This window comes from Populus alba, chromosome 16, assembly GCF_005239225.2.
Source record: "Populus alba chromosome 16, ASM523922v2, whole genome shotgun sequence".
Classification (NCBI taxonomy): Eukaryota; Viridiplantae; Streptophyta; class Magnoliopsida; order Malpighiales; family Salicaceae; genus Populus; species Populus alba.
Window position 1 is genome coordinate 894,107 of NC_133299.1, and position 23,364 is coordinate 917,470.

The window sequence follows — 23,364 nt, forward strand, 5'->3', positions numbered from 1 at the left end:
AGGCTACATAGCCAAATTGACAAAGAAGAAGAACGGCAAGAAAGCAAACAAGCTTAGGAAAGAGCTTAGCCATTACTACTTTAGCTTGCAATGCGCTTCCCTTGAGACGACATACATTCTTTATAAAGATATTGTTTTACCGTTCAAACAGTTATTAACTCTGAATCAATTACCTCACATTACCAAATTGTCCCTGTCCAAATATCAAAATACCCGAGAAAAGTAACTTGCAATACATTCTTTTTACATTGATTTTTGGAACCAAGATTGATACATAATTAATTCTAGTGGTTGCCGGAAATAATTTTGGTTGTTTTGTCTTAATTATGTGCTATAAAAGAATGAAAAAAACCTGATATTTTTTGCTTAAAAAATCAGATGTTTTTTAATTAAAATAAACAATTTATAAAGTGAAAGGTAATTATTCAGATTGTTTCATAAACTGGATAAATAAAGTGGATTGATGAAAAAATATTTTGTTTATCAAAATAAAAACAATGTTATTTTAACTAAAATAACTTGAATTAACTGGGTTATTTCAGAAATTAATTTCTTAATTTAAACCATTTTTCGAGTTAGTTTTTTATTTTGAATCAATAACAACAATCATTCTACACCTACACACTCGGAAAAAATAAATTTTTAACCGATGACTCAACTTTTAAGTAGTAAAATAAAAGAATTATCACTTAAATTTGAATGAGAATTTTATATAAAAAAACTCTTCTATGCCCAGCTAAAGGCTCTGCTGAATGATTGAACCCGTGGAATCTAAACATTGAGAAGTAATAATGCATCTTTAAAATTTATGGTCAAGTCTTTGTTTATGTTCAGCATCTTTCGTCAATCTTTTCCATTTAAAAAATCCAAAAGCTGATAGCTTACCCTTCATTTCTTGGGTCCAATCGGAAAGTGAACATTGACAAGTAATAATGTATCTTTAAGATTTATGGTCAAGTCTTTGTTTATGTTAAGCATCTTTTGTTACCATTGTCAAGTAATAATAATAACCACCGTCAGTCCAGGTAAAGAGCATTCTGTAATGCTGCTTTGAAAACCAAAAATTGAATGTTATTTTCAGGATATAAATTTCATTGGATCTACTTTCGTATAAAAAACAAACAAACAAGGACTTTATTTCATGTGGATATAAATTTCAGCTCAAATATTATAGCTCAACCATTTTGTATTCAGAATATATTATTTATGCTATTCTCACATGAAAAGTCTTGGCTGTAAAATTCTTGAAAGGAGAACAATACACAGTTATCTTCTAAGAAGTACTTTTTATCAAAGTAGAAAACGTGCAATAAACACGTTTTATTTTCAACAATATAAAAGTGATCTCAAATTACATTACGTAGGTCACACAAGATAAATCGGAATTTCTTTGTAAGTTCCTGCTGCCCCTACTGCCCCAAAGTCCTCACCGGATTCACTGAAACCATCACGTGATGGCCTGCCCACGTCAAAAAGATTATAATTATTGATATATATTCAGGTTTGTTATCCTGAAAAAATCAAGAAAATTAGGAGACAAAGATTCCTTAATTTTTATTACTAGAAACTTTAACTAGTTTCGGAGATCAAGTACGAGAACTAATTGCGTAAATGAAAGATATTAGCATCCCAATTACGTCCTATTTAAAATAACCTGTATTGTTTGATTGTTTGATAAAATCTAAGATATTATCGTGTTTTCTATTTATTGATTTGTCTAAGGTTTTAAAGAAAAGTCTTCATAGATAAGAAAGTTCTTATCTTATCAGGTAAAACCTAACTGTTATAACGTCAATAAAAAGAGCTACTTTTTTATTATTGAAAAGATAGTTTACGTATAAATTCGTAATCCCGGATACTAAAGAAAACAAAATATGTTTTTGGGTATTTTTGAAATATTGGCAAATCCTACTAATTTTGGTGTGATAATCTAGGCGTTATTTACTTAATTATCTGCAAATCCTATGTTTCATGCTTGCTCTAAACATGTTAATGTTAACTACCGTTTTGTCTGAGATAGGGTTGCGAAGAAAGAGATTCAAATTCGTTTTATCCCCTCTTACAATCAACTTGCAGATGCTCTTACTAAGTCGCTTCTTACTACTCCATTTACTACCTTTCGATTCAAGTTTCAGTCGATCCTCCGCTCTCAGCTTGAGGGAGTATATTATAGAATGTACCTATATAAAAAATATTATAGTCATATTCTTGTGTTGTAATCACCACCATTACTATTGTATATTGCCCTACACATATAAATAGAAAAGGTTCGTCAACCAATAGATTAAGCCTCCTAATTATTCTTAATTATACACATCTTTTGTTATGTATAATTTTTATATTTGTGGTTTGTTATGTTGTTATAAATTGTCTTTTTATTCATAAATCAACCTAGAATAAGAAGATCATTTGTTGGGTTTTATTAATTGGATGTTGCGAATCACGTAAACTTAATTTTTCATATTCATGCAATTTAATTTTGATGGCACCAGATTTACTTTTAATTGTGTCTTGTATTTTTTGGTTGTTTATACAAAATTGACCTAAGGATTGGAAGACTTTAATTTTGTGCTTTCCCTCGAATGTTGCATTAAGGATAGTCGAGTCAATTAATGCTTATTTTCTATATACAAAATTTCATTTTCATATTGTGCTATAATCTGGATTTGTGAGCTTGGGAATTCCCTCAGCAATACCCTTTCAAAATACTATTCTAGTTATCAAGTCAATCATATTCTAACTAGGAAAATCACGACAACATTGTTTTTAATTATAAATGTAAATATTTTAAAACATTAATATTATTTTTTTAATTATAATTATTATTTATAAATATTTATTCATCATTTGAATTTTCTACGTCTGGTTTGAATGTGTGTGAATGATTGTTTACTTGTTTTAAGAAATATCTTCTTGATACAGGAAGTGAATTTGGGATAAACCCTATGTAGACCTATTTTTCATATTCATTTCAACCTATATTATCTAGAGCGTGCTCAAGCCCTTCAGTTGCTCACAATTCTGCAAGTCCAATGTACATCTTTAGTCAATCTCTTAGCATAACAAATGTTTTTAATTTTTAAAACAAGTAACAAAGCAATTTACATTAAAGTAGGAAGTATATAGTAATTTTTATTTTGTTATTATATAATACCCTTAATAATAATCTCTGGAAAACTAATTAGGATTTCCTTAATTGCCAGGAAGCTAAATGACATATCACTGAGATGTCATTTTTAATAGAGGTAAACTATTTGCAAGACATCAGCATGCTTAGGTAAGCTAAGTGACGCGATATCGTTTAGTTGTGGGCATGGGGACAGCTTGTCGAATATTGAAAGAATCCTTAGGTGGTTTGATTTGTGCTCCTGTCAGAAAGTTTACTTCACAGAAGACCCCTAGCTGATCTGGAATTCAGTAAAGGAATGGCTGCTGTTCTGAGATGTCAATCCTACATATGAAATATCCAGGCCTACCAGTAGGGGCCACTTCAAGACTCCTTACGACATGGAAACCAGCGCTGGATAAAACCAAAAATGATGTGATTTTAGGAAAACAAAATTATTTAATGGAATATCTAGGCCTACCAGTAGGGGCCAATTATTTAATGGAATATAATTTAAAAGATGTGATTTCAGGAAAGCAAAATGTTAGATTTGTAAATATATATTCTGACGATGCACGCTAGCTGACAACTCAAGTAGCTATGCATCTGGGACTCAATAATTGCATCCCCAAAGATATATATATAGTCGAAGCTAAATAACTACAGCCCAAAGACCGAATCTCCGAGGCAGAAGCTAAATGTATCAATTACAGGGATTCTTGAATCGAGTTACATAGAATATCTTATTTTTGTTAGTTTTATTTTAAAAATTGTAGTATATTTAAAATAAAGAATATGTTTGGACAAATGACTGCAACAAAATAAACAGCAGCAGTAGTAAATAACCATGGTACTGGATCACTTACAGAGAGTAGAGTGAAGGCAAGCTCCCCATGGTGACGTCAGGGGATGCTTCCATAAAGTTGATTGTTATCCATCAGTTGAGGTCAGCATGATTGCTTCGAATTGTCATCATCACATGTCATATGGCTTCAGCGTGGATTTGTCCGTCCAATTCGCGGTTTGAGAGTTCTCCGCCACCCAAAAAAGGCGTTAACATAGAAACCAGTGAGTTTTAGAGAGGACGCATTCCCTTACAAAAATAAAAGAGAATTGGATGAAGTTGATGAGGAACTTACGTGACAAACGTGTTGTTCTCATAAGTGCAACTGCATTTGACTTCATCGGTAGGACGGTAAAAAAAAACAAAAAACAAGGTTTTTTATATCTATTTATCATTCATTATAATTTATTTTTTATTTTCTCAAATTTTGATTTTTTTTTATTTTTCGATTTCTCAATTATAATCTATGGAATAGATTATAACCTAAGAGTGAAAAACAACTTTTTTTTTTTTTACTAGTACAAATGGGGGTCACACTATAAAACAAGGGAGAAATTAGTTAGAGAGGATTAGCATAAAAAAAATTACTAAACATTCTATCTTAAAAAACCAAAAAAGAGAGTAAAAATACCATGACCCATCACACCCTCCAGTACACCTACATTTAAATAAAAATAACAAGACCAACTCATCATCTTCATGCTCCCACTGTCACCACTAAAGAAAAAAGAAAACCCAAATTCCCATAAAAAAAATTATGCCCTCCACTGCTGTAAAACATTCAAAACTTCATAACTAGCCATCGATCCTTTTCTCTCTATCAAGCAGCAAAAAAAACAAAAAAACAAAAAAAAAAACACGACAAACCCAGTGGCGAAGGGAGGGGGGGCTGGCAGGGGCCTAGCCCCTGCAAGAATATACCCTCCCTTATAAATATTTATAATTTTAATAAAAATAACTGAAATTTTTTCTTAACCTCTCTAATTTATAATTTGGCCCCTCCTAATTATTGTTTTGTGCTCCACCCTTGGACAGACCCCTTCCTTTTATCTCTCTTTCTCTCACGAAGAAAAAAAGGCCACACCCTCTCTACACAAGTGCCTAAATAGATTAACTAAAGAATTCATGAGCACTTTTGATAATTAAATATTTTTGAAATTCTTAAAGAAATGATCATATCTCTTATTTAAATAGGTGATTTTTCATTAAGATTATTTTATTATATTCTATTTGGTATTTCAATAAATAAAAAAAAAGAGAGTAAAAAACCATGACCCTCACACCATCCGGTACACACGCTTTTAAATAAAAACAACAATACCAACTCATAATCTTCAAGCTCCCACTGTAACCACTAAAGAAAAAAGAAAACCCAAATTCCCTTAAAAAAAAAAAAAATGCCCTCCACTACGGTAAAACATTCAAACCTCCATAACTAGCCATCATTTTCTCTCTATCAAGCAACAAAAAAAAAAAAAAAAACACGAAAGACCCCTCCCTTTTATCTCTCTATATCAACATGCTTATACACAAAGCTCTCCTCCACTCAAATATCCCAACTAAACCAATATAATTTTATATTATTTTAAACTCATAAAATCCATTAGATTTTATTAATTTTATCAAATTTCATCAAGTTTAACTAATTTTACTAATTTTTTAATTTTTAATTTTAATTTTATTTTATATATTAGATTCATATAATTTTACTAGCCAACTTAAAATTTAAATGAGAATTTTATATTAAAAACTTTTCTATGCCCAGCTAATGGCTCTGCTAAATGAGTTGACACATCATGAAATGAATTGATTTAGTGACGTTGTCAGAAAAATAATAATGTAAATGATTGAACCCATGGAAAAGTAAAAATGCATTTGTAAAATTTATGGTCAAGTCTTTTGTTTATCTTTGTCCGTGTTCAGCATCAATGATTGGACCCACGGCATGTGAACCGTGGGAAGTAATAAAGGTGATATGCCTTCTTTGATTGAACCTTGGGATCTTTAAGATTTATGGTCAAGTGATCTTTGTTCAGTATATTGTGTTTATCTTTTGCATTTATGTAACATTGATCAAGGCCAAAAGCTGACAGCATACCCTACATGTAACATTGAGAAGTAATAATGCATCTTTAAGATTTATGGCAAGTCTTTGTTCATGTAATTCAGCATCTTTTGTTTCATACACCATGGATGATGAGCAAGACTCGATTGATTTGGCCGATGACGTGGACACCTATGGTGGTGGGGAAGAAGAAGAAGAAGAAGAAGAAGACGTTGCAGATGATAAGGATAGAGCAGGTGTGTTTCAATCAGCCACAAGGACTTTTGGGGACGGCAGCATCGGGTTGGAAAAATCAGATCTGGCAAGGGATGGAGACAATTATCAGGTGGTGTGCTGCCTCAATCAGAAGATTTTCATAATTTTCATAATTTTTAAATAATTGATAACGTGTAAGTTTAAGATTAATTTCACTATTGTGTTTTAATTTTTTCTATAACCATGAATTAATTATTTTAATTTGATTAGTTACTAGTTAAGTGGTGCATAAATAATGTTTTTTTAAAATGCTAAAATCATATTTAGATTAGTCCAATGATTTAGAAAGGTTTATTCACTTTGATTTACTAAGATTAATTTCATTTTTTATTTTATTTTAAAGTATTATAAATTTTATCATCTTTAATCCACATTGAGAAAATATAACTTGTAATTAAAACAAGATTCTAATAATATTTTATTAATTAAACATGATTTTTTTAATATACATATTTTTGATACTTAACCTTTAGGCTATGTTTGTATAACATCATAATTTAAAAAATCTTTAAAAATTAAATAAGTGACTAAGCTTTCATACATACCTGCATACATACGTACATAATTGACTAAGCTTTCATATGTACAGTAGGTGCCACAAGATTATAAACCGTGTTATACATTAACTATGGTTTGTTGTATGCTTAAACAAGGGATGTAATGAACTAAGAAAAAAGAAGAAGCTGAAGAACACACTAAATCATGATAATTTGTATCCCTAAATCGCCATACCTTATCTAATATTGAAGAGTGTCCAAAAGATTAAATTGTTTGATAAATTCCCAAGAATAGTTTTATACTATTTCACTGACAAAAGAACGTATAATTATACCCTATTTCCGACCCAGACAATGAAGTAATTAAAAAGAAATTACGTAGACAGTAGATATGTGCCATTGAGTTATTGGTCCAGATAGAAAGCCTATCAAGCATGTTGACCCAGGTAGGAAGCCCATTAAACATGTTGTTTGTTAAAAATCTAAGCAGGAAACTTTAATTAACCCATTAGCAACAATGGTTTACAAGCCATACAACTTATTCACAGTCTTTGAAATGTTTCAGGTTACTAGTTACAAGCCCAAGCAGAATCCAATACTTTAATATTTTTTTAATGTAGATGATAATAATTTTTTTTTAAAGAGTTGAGTTGAATCTTTTTTATTAAAACATGTTTATTTTTGTGTTTTAAAAATTTAATTTTTAAGATTTAATATTTTAATCTATTGATTTCTCAAGTTTTATTTTTAGATGTCATTAATAATTTTTTATTGATTTATTAATGCACATAATTTTTAGTTATATATATATATATATATATATATATATATATATATATATATATATATATATGTTCATAGACTTTTTGATTTGTTATAATTTTTTAACAATCAAAATGCATTAAAAAAACATGTGTAGATAAGTTTTTATAAAAAATAAAAAAAATTTACCAGCACAAATAAATAGCTAGTATCTTTTTATATTCTCTCTCTCCCTCTCTCTCTCTCTCTCTCTCTCTCTCTCTCTCTCTATATATATATATATATATATATATATATATAAAACAACTATCATCATGACTAGATTCCATAAATTACTAAATAAACAAACATTGAATACTTAATTCGATAATTGATTTAGAAAAAATTATAAATAATCTAAAGTTATACCCGAGGTGTTGAACTAAAAATAATATTAATTCAGTAAAGTCCAATTAATTCATCTAGAGTTTTAATGATTTTATTAATTCAATTAAACTAAATCAGGTCAATTTAAAGGATTTTCTGTAACAAAAACAAAATTATGTTATTTTAACTAAAATAACTCAAATTAACAGGGATATCTCACAAATTAATTTGAGAATTTAAAATATTTTTCGAGTTAGTTTTTGATTTCAATCGATAACTTCAATCATTCTACACCTACACACTTTCGGAAAAAAATAATAATATTCATTTTTCTCTGGAAAAAGTAATAACATATCTCAACCTGTAGATTACTCCTATTTGCCTAGCAAAACCAAGTGCATGGAAAACTATCAGTAACAAAAATACAAGGCATATTCCTTCTGCTTCTTCTTCTCCTTCTTCTGGTTCGTTGAATCTAACTTTCTATCCAGAACAACGATCACTTTTCTAAAGAGCCAAATTAATACACTAAATGAAAACAATCACTTTTTTTAAAGAGCCAAACTAATGTAATTATTTCTTCTGGATAAGGATTAACAACCTAAAAAACGAAATTTGGACATGTTATTGGGTCCATACGCCGGGAACCACGTTCCCCAGGTCTCTTCTTGGGGTCCATCGGCCGGGGACCACCGCATCGATTACCACGACGGTTATGGCCGTGGAGAGGAGCGAGAGGGTGAGTGCGTGTCGTTTCACGGTAACAGTTTTGCCTGTTTCAGGGGTTCGAGGGATTGTGGAGAGCGGATGAGGGAGAGTGATTTACTGTGGTGTGGTATTTATAGGGGGATTTGATTTTGACGCAGTGCGAATTTATTGTCTGGAGCACCGACATGGGGGCCATACTGGTTGAAAAACAATTTTGGAAAGTAGCATAAAGAGAATTGTTTTTTGGTTTTTCTTTTTCTAAAAATAACACAGCAAAAGTGTTTTTGCAATAGAGGTTTCTCTTAAAATAATTTTTTAATTAAAAAAAAATTAATCAATAATTTCAAATTAATGTGTAAAAAAAACTTAAGGCGTTATTAATATAGATGCATATTTAAAGCAATGTGCAATAAAAAGTAACAAAAACAGCTTTAAATATACATCCTATTATTTAATTAAAAATGGCTGATATGCTGCATTATTTTTAAACAGTGTGAGAGTTTTTCTAACATGACTTAGTTAATTTAACTGGTTCAAATATAACCTAATCGTGACTAGTAAAAAAGTTTGAAGATAAAAAAAAAAAGAAATTGATAGAAAAAATAGAATGAAAATTTTCATTGTAAGATTTTATTTACAATTTACATATCAAAGATATTCAATTCATACTGGGATAAAGATATATTTTTAAAAAATATATATTGTTGATAGCTAAATTTGTCCCTATAATGTTTCTCTAATTTTTCCTTGCATCTTTAATTTGATCAATCTTATCTTTAAATACATTATACAATTCTAATAATTTATCATTCGGCAGGAGATGTTTAGACAAGTCTACTAAAATTAGTTGTGAAATTGATAATAAATGTAATTTTGACATGTTGATTTAAAAATCTCATAAATACAAAATTAACATATTTAAAGAATAAAATAAATCTTTAATTTTAAGATAAATCATCAAAGAATAGAAAAAAAAAAAAATATAAATATAGGAAAATAGATACAATGATTGCTAGAGAGCATAAATGATCGCTAGAGAGCATAATTATGATGTAGATGGAAACAACACAGCATTAACAACAAGTATAAGTAAAATAAAATTCTACTAAATAGGGTTAATATACAAAAACTTTCAATTCAAAATCTTATTACTTAATATTTTCTTTCTAGTATTCTCTTGAAATTCAAGCTAACCAACTTTGTTTTGTCCCTTTCTATATCTAAGCTCTTCACCGGCTTCGCCGGATCTTGCTAAGACAAACCTTGGATGTTGATGGAGAAAATCCTGCTAGAAACAAGAAGTTGGCAGAGGCAGAATCGGCATCTGTCCTGCCTGCTCGAAAGCCTGTCTTAGCAATCCTGCTTTAGATTGCTAATAAAAAGGATTTATTCCATTCAAACTTCTTAGGTTTGGAAACAATCTTTGGCAAATTTATTTTTAATTAGTCTTATTCATAAAAGTATCCTAAGACAATCATTTAGCTTCGACATTGATGCAATATTTATACCAAAAAAGTCTCTTTAGACGTTTAATGTTTATGTCTTGTAAATTTATTTGTATTTATTTTCGTTATACAAAAAAGTAAAGTATACCTTTTATATCTACCTATGTATCTAACTGGTCCAAGTTTTAAGAGTTTTTCATAAATAGACAGTACAATACTACTACGTGGATTGAGCCTATGGGTTGATATGAAATATAATTAATTTAGAATCTGGAGCGGTTTAAATTAAATAAATAAATAATTTAGTTGATTTGATAAAAAAAATTTAAGTTGATCTACAGATCAATCAACACCCGGCTCTCAATTTCTACAATTTTTTTTATAAAAAAATATTGTTTTTATTGTATTAAAAAAAACATTTGAAAATTGACTCAGGATGATCTTTTTAACTCATAACCTTTATTTTATCTTGATCAACTCTATATCAAGTTTTACAACTATGTTAGATTTATTAATCCTTACAGAATTATTTTGGATCCATATCCAATATAAAAAGGTGATCCAATATTTAATATTAAAATTGTAGTTGCATAAATCTAATGAGTTTGTAAAGTAGATAATATCATAAAATTATCTTTATACAGGCTATATATAAAGGATGACAAATAATAATATTATTCAATTCACGATATTACCAGCAGTCGTAACAGCACAAATAAATCATAGCAAACAAAGCAAACACACATATTTTCTCATGGAGTCTCTCACGCACACATCAATGTTCTCTTGACACCACCAGATAATTAGACAGAAGGTTTTCATCACCAAACATAACATTACCAATTGGCTAAGAAATTGGCTCTATTTCCAACACCCTGGAACACGCACCGCATAGTCCTCCAATACTTGCTGATGGAGTATCATCGCCTTCAGAAATCTCATCAATTCTTTTCTCACCTTCAAGTACACTAACAATTTCGGATATTTTAGGCCTGAGAGTAGGAGACAGATTAACACACTTCATTGCTAACAGCAAAACAGTGAGAGCCTCCTTCCTGTTGTAACTGGATGCTAATTTCTTGTCCACCAAGTCTAGAATTCTTCCCTTATCGTGCAAAACACCAGCCTGCAATTACAAAGCAAGATTGGCTTAGCTCCGAGTATTAAGGAAATAATCAAGTAAATATTCTTGATTATTTTATATTCAATAAAAAACAAATCAAGGAATTAAATAATTCTAGGTATTCAAGAATTTTTTCAGTCATCCAATTAAAAGATACAATCAACTATATTTCCTATATTTTATTTTATTTCATATAGGTTGAATATAACACATATCAAATTATTGAATAATAATATCTTTTTTTATTTTAAATTTCTTCCTAGTATTAGAGCGATCTCTAAATATTAGTTTTTGTATTTTCATGAGTTGAATGTAACACAAATATCAAGTTATTTGATGTTGACAGAATATGTTTGTTTGATAATAACTATGGAAAAAAAAAAAGGGTTTATCCTGTAAGATCCACCTACTTTATCCAGAAGAAACTCAGCTTCTTGGTTTGGTGTGTAATCTGCACTAACTTTCCCGCTAACTATTTCAAGTAGGACAATTCCGAAACTGTAAACATCAGCTTTAACAGTTATTGCTTTTCCCATTGAATACTCAGGTGCCATGTAAACTCTGCAAGAAGAGATTATTTATTGGTTAGATCTTAATTAAAAGAATGAAAGTAGTTGTCAATCAATGATCATAATACTTACCGCGACCCTTTTGCTTTGATGGTCATAAATGGATCTTCCTCATCACAAAGCGTTGCCAATCCAAAGTCAGACAACTTGGCCGTAAGAGAGTTATCAAGCAAAATATTACTAGGTTTTATGTTTCCATGAACAATCTTGAACCTTTTCTCTTCATGTAAATACTTCAAACCTCTCGCTATTCCCAGACAGATACCCAAATCTAGCTTTCCAATCAAGTTTTGTCGTGGAATTTGGTTCTACAAATCAAGGTTAATGATATTAAGTTATTGATATTTGCAAAGTACACTATCCTTGTACTAACAGAAGATTTAAATATACAATTACATGAGTTTCACAAGGCAATGCATTAGGTGAAAGAGCAGGATGAAAATCGGGTGATGGCAGTATTACCGAACAACGCATGGTGAAGGGAGCCTTTATGCATATAGTCATATACTAGCAGATGCAGGTCTTTAATAGAATAGCCATCCAACAATTGAACAAGATTCTCATGATGCAAAGATTTTCATGTTGAAGATTTCCCTTTGTAATTCATCTTTTCCTTGTTGCTTTGAATGAGGAGAAATCTTCTTCACTGCTAATTTTATCTCATTCGGCAATTCAGCCTGTATACACGTGAAATCAATTTACCAGAACTCTGAAAGAAAAAAGTGCATGTTGAAGAACAAATGTTTCAGAAAAGAAAATCTAACCTTGTATACTATTCCAAAGCGTCCCCTGCCAATCTCCATTTTGGGGCTGAATTTTCGAGTAGCATCGATTATTTGTTTGAGGGTGAAAGATTTTCCTTGGACCTCAATGGTTATTTCTATTTGAAGAAAAAATCAAAGTAAGAATTCTTAAGGTAGTGTGGTGCATAATGATTTTAGATTAGCATGGAGAGGTACCATCCAACTCGCTTTTCCGCAGCCAGCCCATTTTCCACATGAAAGCCAACAGAAGTAGAGGAGCAAATACTGAACCTGCAGTAATCCCTGCAATTTGTGAAGGAGATAGTCCATTGCCACCAACTTTGAACTCTGGATACAAATAGTGGAAGACACCAAGAATTTTTTTTTGTAACCAGATAAAGTGTAACAGAAATCTTTGCTCAACAAAAATAAAAGAAATGCAACTCTTTACTTGCAGTTACGGAAATGCCTGCCACAAGGGGTCCATTCAGAGACAGGGCAGCAACAGGTGCATTGGAAAAATATGGATCCAGGAAAGATCCTTTTCCAGCCCGGAAAAAATGGATAGTCAATAGATGATCATCTCCTACATATGCTGGGAAATCTTGGCTCCATGTCTTATTGGTGCCGCTGGCCATTTCTTTTATGTTGAAGTCTTTTAGTGTTCTGTTCCCCTATATCAAACAGTGGAGGTTTAACGATGGAAATTTTTTAAAGAAGCTGCAGAAAAATATAGCGGTTACCTGTATATATACATCAAAAACACGTTTCCCTAAATTCGAATAATCTTCATCACTTTGGTAAACAGTTTCAGCGAAGTAAAGTTTCACAGTGTAATTTCCTTTAAATAAACAGAAGCCGTAATATGTCAGAGAAAGAGGGCAGAGGCGAGTTGAGGTGTATAACTGTGTCGCAGCAGAATCACAAACTCCACAATCCACGTTTTTTTATGTAATCACTGGAATCGTAAGTTTTCGATCCGAAGTCTCCAGAACAAGAATAAGCCCAATTTTTTCTTGGAGCTGAATAATAATTTGATGTTGCACTATCTGCTTCAAACTCTTTCCCATCAAAAACTGTGCCTCCTCCTCCACAATTTATATATAAGGAATCGTCTGCAAAAAATGATAATCAGTACAGAAAATCTGTCCTGCGCAAAATTAAGAGCTTCTCAATAGAGCTTACACTTTGGTTTTCGCCGACATTTATCTGTCAAATTACGTATAGAATTCCTAGAAATAGCAAACAACATTTGTAAGAAATAGCTCAGGATTATTTGTTCTAAATTAATTGCACCATATGGAGGATATTACCATACCTGTTTGGTTCACTGCTTGAGTAGGAACAACATATATGCAAGCAGTTGGTGCACATGATACAAAATGATCAGAAGTTGGAATTTCATAGACAACAATATTCTTGCAAGTGAAAAAAAAGGAGGAAGAAAATGAAGTTGCCGTTATTACATGTTCAGCTTTCCTTCTCCTTTCTTCGGACCATCACGTGGAATTTCAAAATTATTATATGACAAGTCCCTGCAACATTATTGTTTACATATCAAGATTTTATTGAGGCAATCTACAAAAGGGAAAACAATCTATCTGAGCAAAGAGCACAAAGCCATAACATACGCCTTGTCTTCAATGGTATCAGGAACCCATGAAGGTACTGTGCCATTAAGCATATTTCCTGTGAGAAACCTAAACAAAACAAACCAGTATGAAAACCATCCCATGTACTTTTTAATAGAGTGGAAAAACGAACTTATTATATATAAGACGGATTGATCGAGTTCTTTTGCATACATCTTAGTTAAAGTCAGGTTTTTCATGGAATCTGGTATTCCACCGTTAAGTTGTTAAAGCTCAAGTCCCTGCAGGATAAAAAAAATGAAAGCAATTAATCGTTATCTTTAATAATTTCATAAAAAAATAATGGAAAGTTTAGTTTGATTTGATTTGTTTTTAGTTTTTAGGTTAAAAATATTCAAGCTCGCTATTGACTTTTTTATTTTTATTTTTTGACAACTTGATATTTTCACTTAAAGTGGAAAATTCTAAAATGAGAACGAAGTGTATGGGAAAGGTTCTTCTTTTACTGGATCACACCACACCTGAGAGAAGTTTTATATATACAAGTTTTTTACAACAGGATTATTCAATTGACTCTAATTAAGTTGATAATCAAAAGGGCGCGCCATCGGATCATCCTTTTAAAAGCTTTTTAATCTTCAATGATAATGAAGTGGTACTATTAATCAAAAAACATGCTATCAAATCAAATCTTAGACGAACTATTTTCAACAGCATACAACTTGTTTACTCTAAAAATTGGCTCATTAAGGTTTTAAGATATTCCTTTTGTGTTCTAGGGGAAAATATTAAAAATTAGATTTTTAAAGATTAATAATATAGACCCTAATTTTCTAATCATTAAAAAGATTGATTCTGTAAACACATAATTGATTGTTTAATACCTTCTAATGAATAATGCATGGCCTAAAGGTCCAAAACAAATTACCAAATCTTTTACAAAAAAGGAAATGAAACTTACAGGTATGTTAACTTTGCCCAATTACCAATGTACCGGGGGATTTCACCACTTATTGAGCAATTCCTTATCACCCTACACAAACCATTGAAGAAGTTGGTGTTGGGATTTATCCAATGCATGCATACATATCTTTAAGAGCCTAACATACATAAATGTTGTAACTTCATGATTCTGTTATGCCTATATATAGTCGTAATATATATATATTAAATTCTCAAACCTGAATCCCAGATACAACTGGTCTTCATAGCATGTAATAGCTCATAAAAAAACTCAAGATCATATAAAGAAAAATAGGCCTAAAAATATATTTATGTAAAAGATCGGTCATAATCCAAATTCTACAACAATAACGCTCCCAGACAAATATAATTCTAAGTGTAAATGGTTTTTATTATTCAATTTGAATTCATGCCATATCTCAAAACATTTTGGCTTTGCCAATTTGAAATTAGAAAAAAGTTAATGCATGTGAGTATGCAAATTGCGCAAATACATTGCACATTAAAGAAAAGCAAATTTCAAGTTAGTTATTATGTGATTTTCGAGTGTGAGCTTTAAAGAAAAGAAAAGGAAGGAAAAACTCACAGGTATCTTATTTTTTTCATATTTGCATTTTCTGGGAAAGGCAAACCGGAGCTATTTACATCACTAACAAACCTGGAAGAAAAACAATCCAGAATAAAACATGCATTTATTTCAACTTGTTAAATTAAATTATAGAGCACTTACAAGTATTGGAGATTTGACATGTTAAAAAGAGGTTCAAGAGGAAGCTCTCCTTCAAAATCATTTCCGGAGAGGGACCTGTGTTCAGTACACAAAAACACAAATTATTGAATGATATTCTTCGATCATCGACAGTTTCTCAATCAAATAATATTACAGAAAGTACAAGTAATTTCTTACAGGTAATAGAGTCCAGTCCAATTCGCAACGAACCTTGGTACTTGACCGGTCAAACGGTTCCCAGCTACGTTACTGCAGCCATAGTTAGTTGCTTTTCCTTGGAACAATAATTAAACAGATTGTTGGTTGAAATAACATGATGAGTTGCACTTACAACCACCGCAATTGATCCCAAGTACTAAAGTCGGCGTAATTTCCCGGCAGTTCTCCACTCAAATTGTTGGAGCCCACATCTCTACAACAACAAATCAAAAGGATTGTAATCCACCTTTTTTCTGTTTTATTTCTCCTCTTTCTATCTTCCGTGGTTTTACAAGGTGGTATGATATTATTATTCTTCTTCTTGAAACTTACAAATGATATAGAGATTTCAATTCTCCAAGTTCTGGTGGAAGCTGACCAGTGAGTTCATTGAAGCCCAAGTACCTAATTAAATAAGAGATATGAACCAAACTCAATAAGTTAAAAGGAAATTCAAGGAGAATGAAAGAGCGAGCGAGCGAGTTTCTATACATTATTTCGAGATTAGAGAGGTTGCCCAATTCTTTAGGGATTTGACTTGATAACTTATTATACGACAAACTCCTGAAAACACTCACAAGAATAAGAGCACAAAACTTGCATCAGAAATGGAAAAAGAATTTAATTTACATTATATGATATTGAAGAAACTGTGATTGGATGACACGTACAGATATCCGAGAGATGACAAATTCCCCAAAGATGAAGGTATGGAGCCATCGAGGAAGTTTCTCGAGAGACGGCTATGCATATGTATTACCATATCAGTTCATTATTAGTCAAATAAGAACCAATAATTTAAATTTTATGAAGACAAACTAAGAACTGAAATTAGTTATTATATATGATCCAAAAGCTAAGCAGCTCTTTGCTCATAATCACGCAGACAACCAAACAAGCATTAGCAAAGTTAAGCAATTAGCCAAACAAGGCTACTATCCTAATTACATAGGAGAAAAGAACCAAACAGGACTCATAAATTTATTTTTGTGACCATTAATCATAGTTATCATACCATTAACTTTAGTTATAAGACCCGATCCAGGGTTGACCTAGCCAAGAAGTTGAGTCTCGGGTTATACGGGTTGACCCGGGTCAATCCGAATTAACCCGGAAAAATTAAAAAAATATTTAAAATTTTAATATTTCACATGAAAAATTTTAAAAACAATCAATGTGAATATAAGTTATACACGTTATAAATAATGAAGTTTAAAAATATTATTTCCAAAATAATTTTTATCTCACATTAAAAAAATATGACTTAAAAGATTTCAAATCTCACATTGAAAAAATAAAGCATTCTTTTAGTATTTATATACTAAAATTTAAAAATGGTTAATAATCAACTGAAAAATATATAAAAAAGAGGGATCTCTAACTAGAAAAAAAAACACATTTGAGGAAAAAAAAAAAGGGGTCTCAACTAGGTTTTGCCGAGTTTTTGCTCATTTCGGTCTTTTATCTTACCTAGACCAATTTAGCAAAAAAGTCAATCAGGTTCTGGATCGACTAGCAAATCCGGTCCGGGTTTAATAAATATATCATTAAACACCTTGCCATGAAAATTTATAAGTATTGAGACCCCAAACGGCTTGCCCTTATTTTCATTTCTAACAAAGCTAATTTTACTTGAAAATGTTTCCCCAAAAATTCTATTAAAAAATCTTAACTATTACAACTATAAGTTTAATCTATCAATTGCCTATTCAGTAACTTCTTATTTAATTTAAAGAAGGAAATTCACCATTATAATATAATTATGTAGTCCTAAACACTTTATTCTCCTAATGAAAACGAGATCTTAACTATTATTTGATGGAATATAATTTTAAAAGAAGTGATTTTAGAAAAAAAAAATGTTAGATATAATTTCATAGAACTCTTAAAAACAGAAGTTACTAATTGTATGCTCTTTTCTTACCATAATATATTATTTTTTAAAAGAAACAGCAATGGTATAAAATCAACCCCAAATATCCAAGATGTTCTCCTATAATTCATATAATGGATAGTTTTGGTTAGTGCCATGCATTTGTTTTTTGTTTTTTTTGTTTTTTTAAATCGATGATGGATAGTTTGCTTTTAACTATATTAGAAATAATAAATTTAGTTTTGAAGCATGACATCTAAATACTTGATTAGGAAAGAAATGAGAATCTTTAAAAAATGGACATGGAATGTTTATGAATAAAAGTCAATATTAATAAAATACATATAAACACCCACAAGAATAAGCGCACAAAACTTGCATCAGCAATGGAAAAAGAATTTATTTGACACTGAAGATGATACTTAATTATAACTATATGATACTGAAGAGACTGTATTTGACACAAGAGGCTGTGATTGCATGATACTTACAGATATTGGAGGGACGACAAATTCCCCAAGGATGAAGGTATGGAGCCTTTGAGGAAGTTTGTAGAGAGATCGTTGTGCATATGTATTACCATATAAGCTCATTATTCCTCACTAAGAACCAATAATATAAATTTTATGAAGACACACTAAGAACTGAAATTAGTTATTGTATATGATCCAAAAGCTAAGCAACTCTTTGCTCATAACTATATATTAATGGAAGTGGGAAGAATTTCACAGTACATTAATGGAAATATAACAAAAGATTACAAACATTAAATAATGAATCAATGCAGATTTCTTTATCAGCTCCCTTGTGTCTAGATGACACTTATTTTATTTTATTTTACTTTTTTCGAACACACATCTAAATTATATTTGTAAAATACCTTTTTCCTCTTTAAAGAAACAACAGAAAAAATAAATTGCACTCATATTTAATTTAACATATCTACATATATTAACATTAAAGATTAAAATATTATAAAATTATTTGGGATAATTAAATTTGAGATGAAAAAGATATATATATATATATAGTCGAAGCTAAATAACTACAGCCCAAAGACCGAATATCCGAGGCAGAAGCAAAATATATCAATTATAGGGATTCTGAATCTTATTTTTGTTAATTTTATTTTAAAATAAAGAATATTTATGAACAAATCACAGCAACAAAATAAACTGGAATAGTAGTATAGAAGGCAAGCTCCCCATGGTGACAGGGATGCTACCATGAAGTTGATTCTTGGACAAATCACTGTTTTGGTAACAGGATTGTTATCAATTAGTTGAGCACAGCATACTGATTCGAATGATTATCATCACATGTCGTATGATACTCACATTGTTTCTAGGAAAACGAGACTAGTCAAGGCTGCAGCGTGGATTCGTCCGGTTAATTCGCGGTTTGAGAGATCTCTACCACCCAAAAATGGCGTCAACATAGCAACCAGTGAGTTTTAGAGAGGATGCATTGCCTAACAAAAATAAAAGAAAATTGGATGAAGTTGATGAGGAACTTACAGGCCGGTGACGTGACAAACTGTGCTGTTCTCATAAGTGCAATTGCATGTGATGCCTAGAAAATTATTGTCACAAGGCGAGCCTGAGAATTGTTGAGAAGTATACCACCCTAACGTGGTCATCAATCCATCCAAAGCCTTTGCTGCCAAACGTTTTTCAACAAAGAAACACATATTTTGTTTAGCAAGATTCAAACAGGTAGCATACCTGATACCTTCATGATCAAAACCATATATATTTTAGCTTCCACAACCTCAAGCTACCTCTAGCTAGCTTCAAATCCGAACTAAAAGGAAAAAAAAAAAAGAAGAAGAAAAAAACTTGTGCTAATTTATTGTCAATTGACTATACAAATCCATCTAGATTTGCTTACTAAAATCCTCGTAAAAATCAATTCATCCTGAACCAATCACTTCACTTGATAGTTATAGGAAAAGATGGAGAAGCAGAAAATATCTAAGATATGCAGTACGTAGGCTATATAGCAAGATAAAACTAAAGCACTACGGAACTCTCTGCCAGGCTGTGGAAGCACTAGCTAGAGAGTGCAAATAAAAGAGAGAAATGGCAGTATCTTGAGAGTGTCTAGTGATATGCATTAACTAATCAGGCGCGTGTAGGAATAGAGAAAACATATATAGTGTGGATGTTAACACCATACTTGGCGCGTGTCGTAGTTTATTACTTAGTTCAAAGATTAGTTTATGTTTTTATCCACCACAGCTTCCCAAGTTGAGCAAAGCCTTGCACCCAACATTCCATTCTTCTTCGGAGCAATGTTTAAGCATAAGGTTGGTTATTAGCTCAAGTACTGTTCTCTCTTCTTTCTCTTGTTAGCTTGGATCAGTTTCTTGCAAACATGAGTGAGTTTATATTCTTAAGAATTTCACATCGATCTATGGTTAGGATTTACATTCATCCAAAGATGGTTGCTATTCAAAATCTGAAAGAGAAGAGGATCTGCTTGGATAGGGATCAGAAGATATTGAAGGAAAAGCTCAAAGTTAACAGATAAACAAATTTTCTTCCTTCTTTTGTATATAGGAGGAAAAGGATATATATGTAGATGGAAAAGTATATCGTGCGTGTGTACCTTCATCTGCAGGCAACGTTGCTTTTCTGCTTGGAATAAATACACCTGTTGGTTGACAGGCTACATAGCCAAATTGACAAAGCAGAAGAACGGCAAGAAAGGAAACAAGCTTAGGAAAGAGCTTAGCCATTACTACTTTAGCTTGCAATGCGCTTCCCTTGAGACGACATACATATTCTTTATAAAGATATTGTTTTACCGTTCAAACAGTTATTAACTCTGAATCAATTACCTCACATTACCATATTGCCCTGTCCAAATATCAAAATACCCGAGAAAAGTAACTTGCAATATTATGCATGGAGGCCTAACAATTTTGGTTCAAGTAAATTGCAAAATGATTCCAAAGCAGCATTTTTTTTAATTGATTATCTCGTAGTCTTTAAAACGGTTTAAAATTTGCATATTTGAATTCAATTCAATGTCTGAGATTTGAATTCATTCATGCATAATTAAAGGGTAGTAATTATTCGAATATAATATATAATTATGAGTTATTATGCATTATTAATCCAACACTATTTTTGTATCTATTATCCTCTCCCGAGTAATGTGAGCTTGTGTTTTATGTCTTTTATCTCACAATTCATAGAAAAATATCCATCACACTTTTTTTTTTATATATATATATATATATAATAATGGAGAGAATTATATATAAAAGCAGCCCATCAATTAAGTGGAGCTGAAAAGATAAGACAGAATACAAAGAATCTGAAAAGAAGAAAAACAAAATATTTATGTGCCTCACAACTAACCCCCAGTCTTCACTCATGATAGTACAATAAGCACGTACTTCTTCCACTTTGGACCACAAGCTGTCACTGAGGCTGTACAGAAGCCCACAAAATTGTGGTAAGAAAAAGGCGGCGACGGAATGAAGAAGTCAAGAAGGTTCCTCGAAGCTATTCTTCTCCCTCCCGCCAGGGCCTATCCTAGTAGGGCCCCCTTTCGTGGAATAGCAGCTACCACTACCAATCAACCAGAAGATAATTCAGCAGATTCCAGCAGCTTTCTGAAAATACAGAGTTCCTGCCCATGAGTTGCAACGAAATCACCACTACCAGCTACACTTGGTTTGCTTCACACAAAATATGAGAGAAAATCACAGGACACAGCTTGCTTTTTCTGAGATTTACTTTAATTATAGCAATTAAAAGTTGCGCAGACATAGTGGTGTAGCCATAATATTTTAAATGAGGGATAAATTACTTATAAATATTTAATATTATATATTATATAGATACGTGTTATATGAAAAAAATGTACTAATTAATTTAAGATTTTAAAATAAAAAAAACTTACATTATAATTGTTCTCTTCAAGATTTTATATTTTAAAAACTGCTTCATAATAATTTTATTTTTAATCTCATTAAAAATATCTTTCTCAAATATATACAACAAACTTTTATTTATCTATTTCTAAATTTTTCAAGAATTATAATAGTTTGTGGTAATAATTCTATGCTGATATATGATATATAGCATCTAAAATCATAACTTAAAAGAATTGTCATAAATTAATGTTATTCTTGTTAACTTGTTTTGTACAAGTATATTAAAAATAAATATTAAATATATTTTTTTAATTTATTTATTATTTCTCTAATTTTTTTTAGTTGTCTGTACTTCACTTTTAATCACTTGTAAATTCATCACCTTTATTTTTCACATAAAATTTATAGCAAAATACTTATCAATTCATCAAAACTTATTTTAATTCATATTCATTAGCATATAATATTACTTATACATATATTAATTCAACAAATCTATAAATTATTATAAAAATTTAAATATTTTTAATAACTAATTAATATAAGAAAAAGAAGCTAACAAGTAGCTAACAAAGAAAATTATTTTGAAAAAAAATAAAATAAAGGACCAATTAGCTTCTCTTGCACCCATGTGGCTCCGTAGATATTTGTTTAAGGTATATTGTGCTCCAATCTTAATTAGTTTATGAAAACTACAAACAATAATGAATGGGTATCAGCATACAAAACCTTTTACCGTTTATGTTAATTTGATAAGATATTTATTGCTGACTAATTTCTCCTTTATACATTGCTGTTATCAAAGAATCACTATAAACTTAAAAGCTTAAAGTTTTAATTATAATTTTATATTATTACTAGATCTTTTCAAGTGAACATTTATCATTATATATTTTGTTTTATATTAATATGTTTTTTGTGGAATTGATTATTATTTTTTTGACATTGATAAAAGAATTATAATGTAAATGATTGGAATCACGGAATCTGAAGTAAAAATGCATCTTTTAAAATTGATGGTGAAGTCTTTGTTCGTGTTCAGCATCAATGTTTTGCCTCGTCAAGCAGATAAAGATTAATAAAGCTAAAGCATATCAGTACGAAGACCGCAAGTTGATCATAGATATCTCTACATTTCTTGGGTCCAATATGTGAACCTTGAGAGGTAATAAAGACTTGACATGGTTTTCTATAATAGGTTAAGCCTCCTAATTATTTTTAATTTTTTCTATGCCCATCCAACGGCTCTGCTAAATTGCTTGATACATCATAAAATGACTTGATTTTGTAATGTATATGATTGAACCCACGCAATCTAAACATTGAAAAGTAAAAAGGAATCTTTAAAATTTGGTCAAGTCTTTGTTCGTGTTCAACATCAATGATTGGACCCACGAAATGTGAGCCTTGAGAAGTAATAAAGACTTGACATGGTTTTCTATAATAGGTTAAGCCTCCTAATTATTTTAATTTTTTTCTATGCCCATCCAACAGCTCTGCTAAATTGTTTGATGCATCATAAAATGACTTGATTTTGTAATGTATATGATTGAACCCATGGAATCTGAACATTGAAAAGTAAAAAAGAATCTTTAAAATTTATGGTCAAGTCTTTGTTCGTGTTCAACATCAATGA

The 23,364-nt window shown here is 30.8% G+C and overlaps 1 pseudogene; it reads right to left on the minus strand.

The window, feature by feature from the left end:
- Positions 1-10,700: 10,700 nt before the first annotated feature.
- LOC118030946 (probable LRR receptor-like serine/threonine-protein kinase At1g53440) overlaps positions 10,701-23,364 on the minus strand; it is an 80,754-nt pseudogene continuing 68,090 nt past the window's right edge.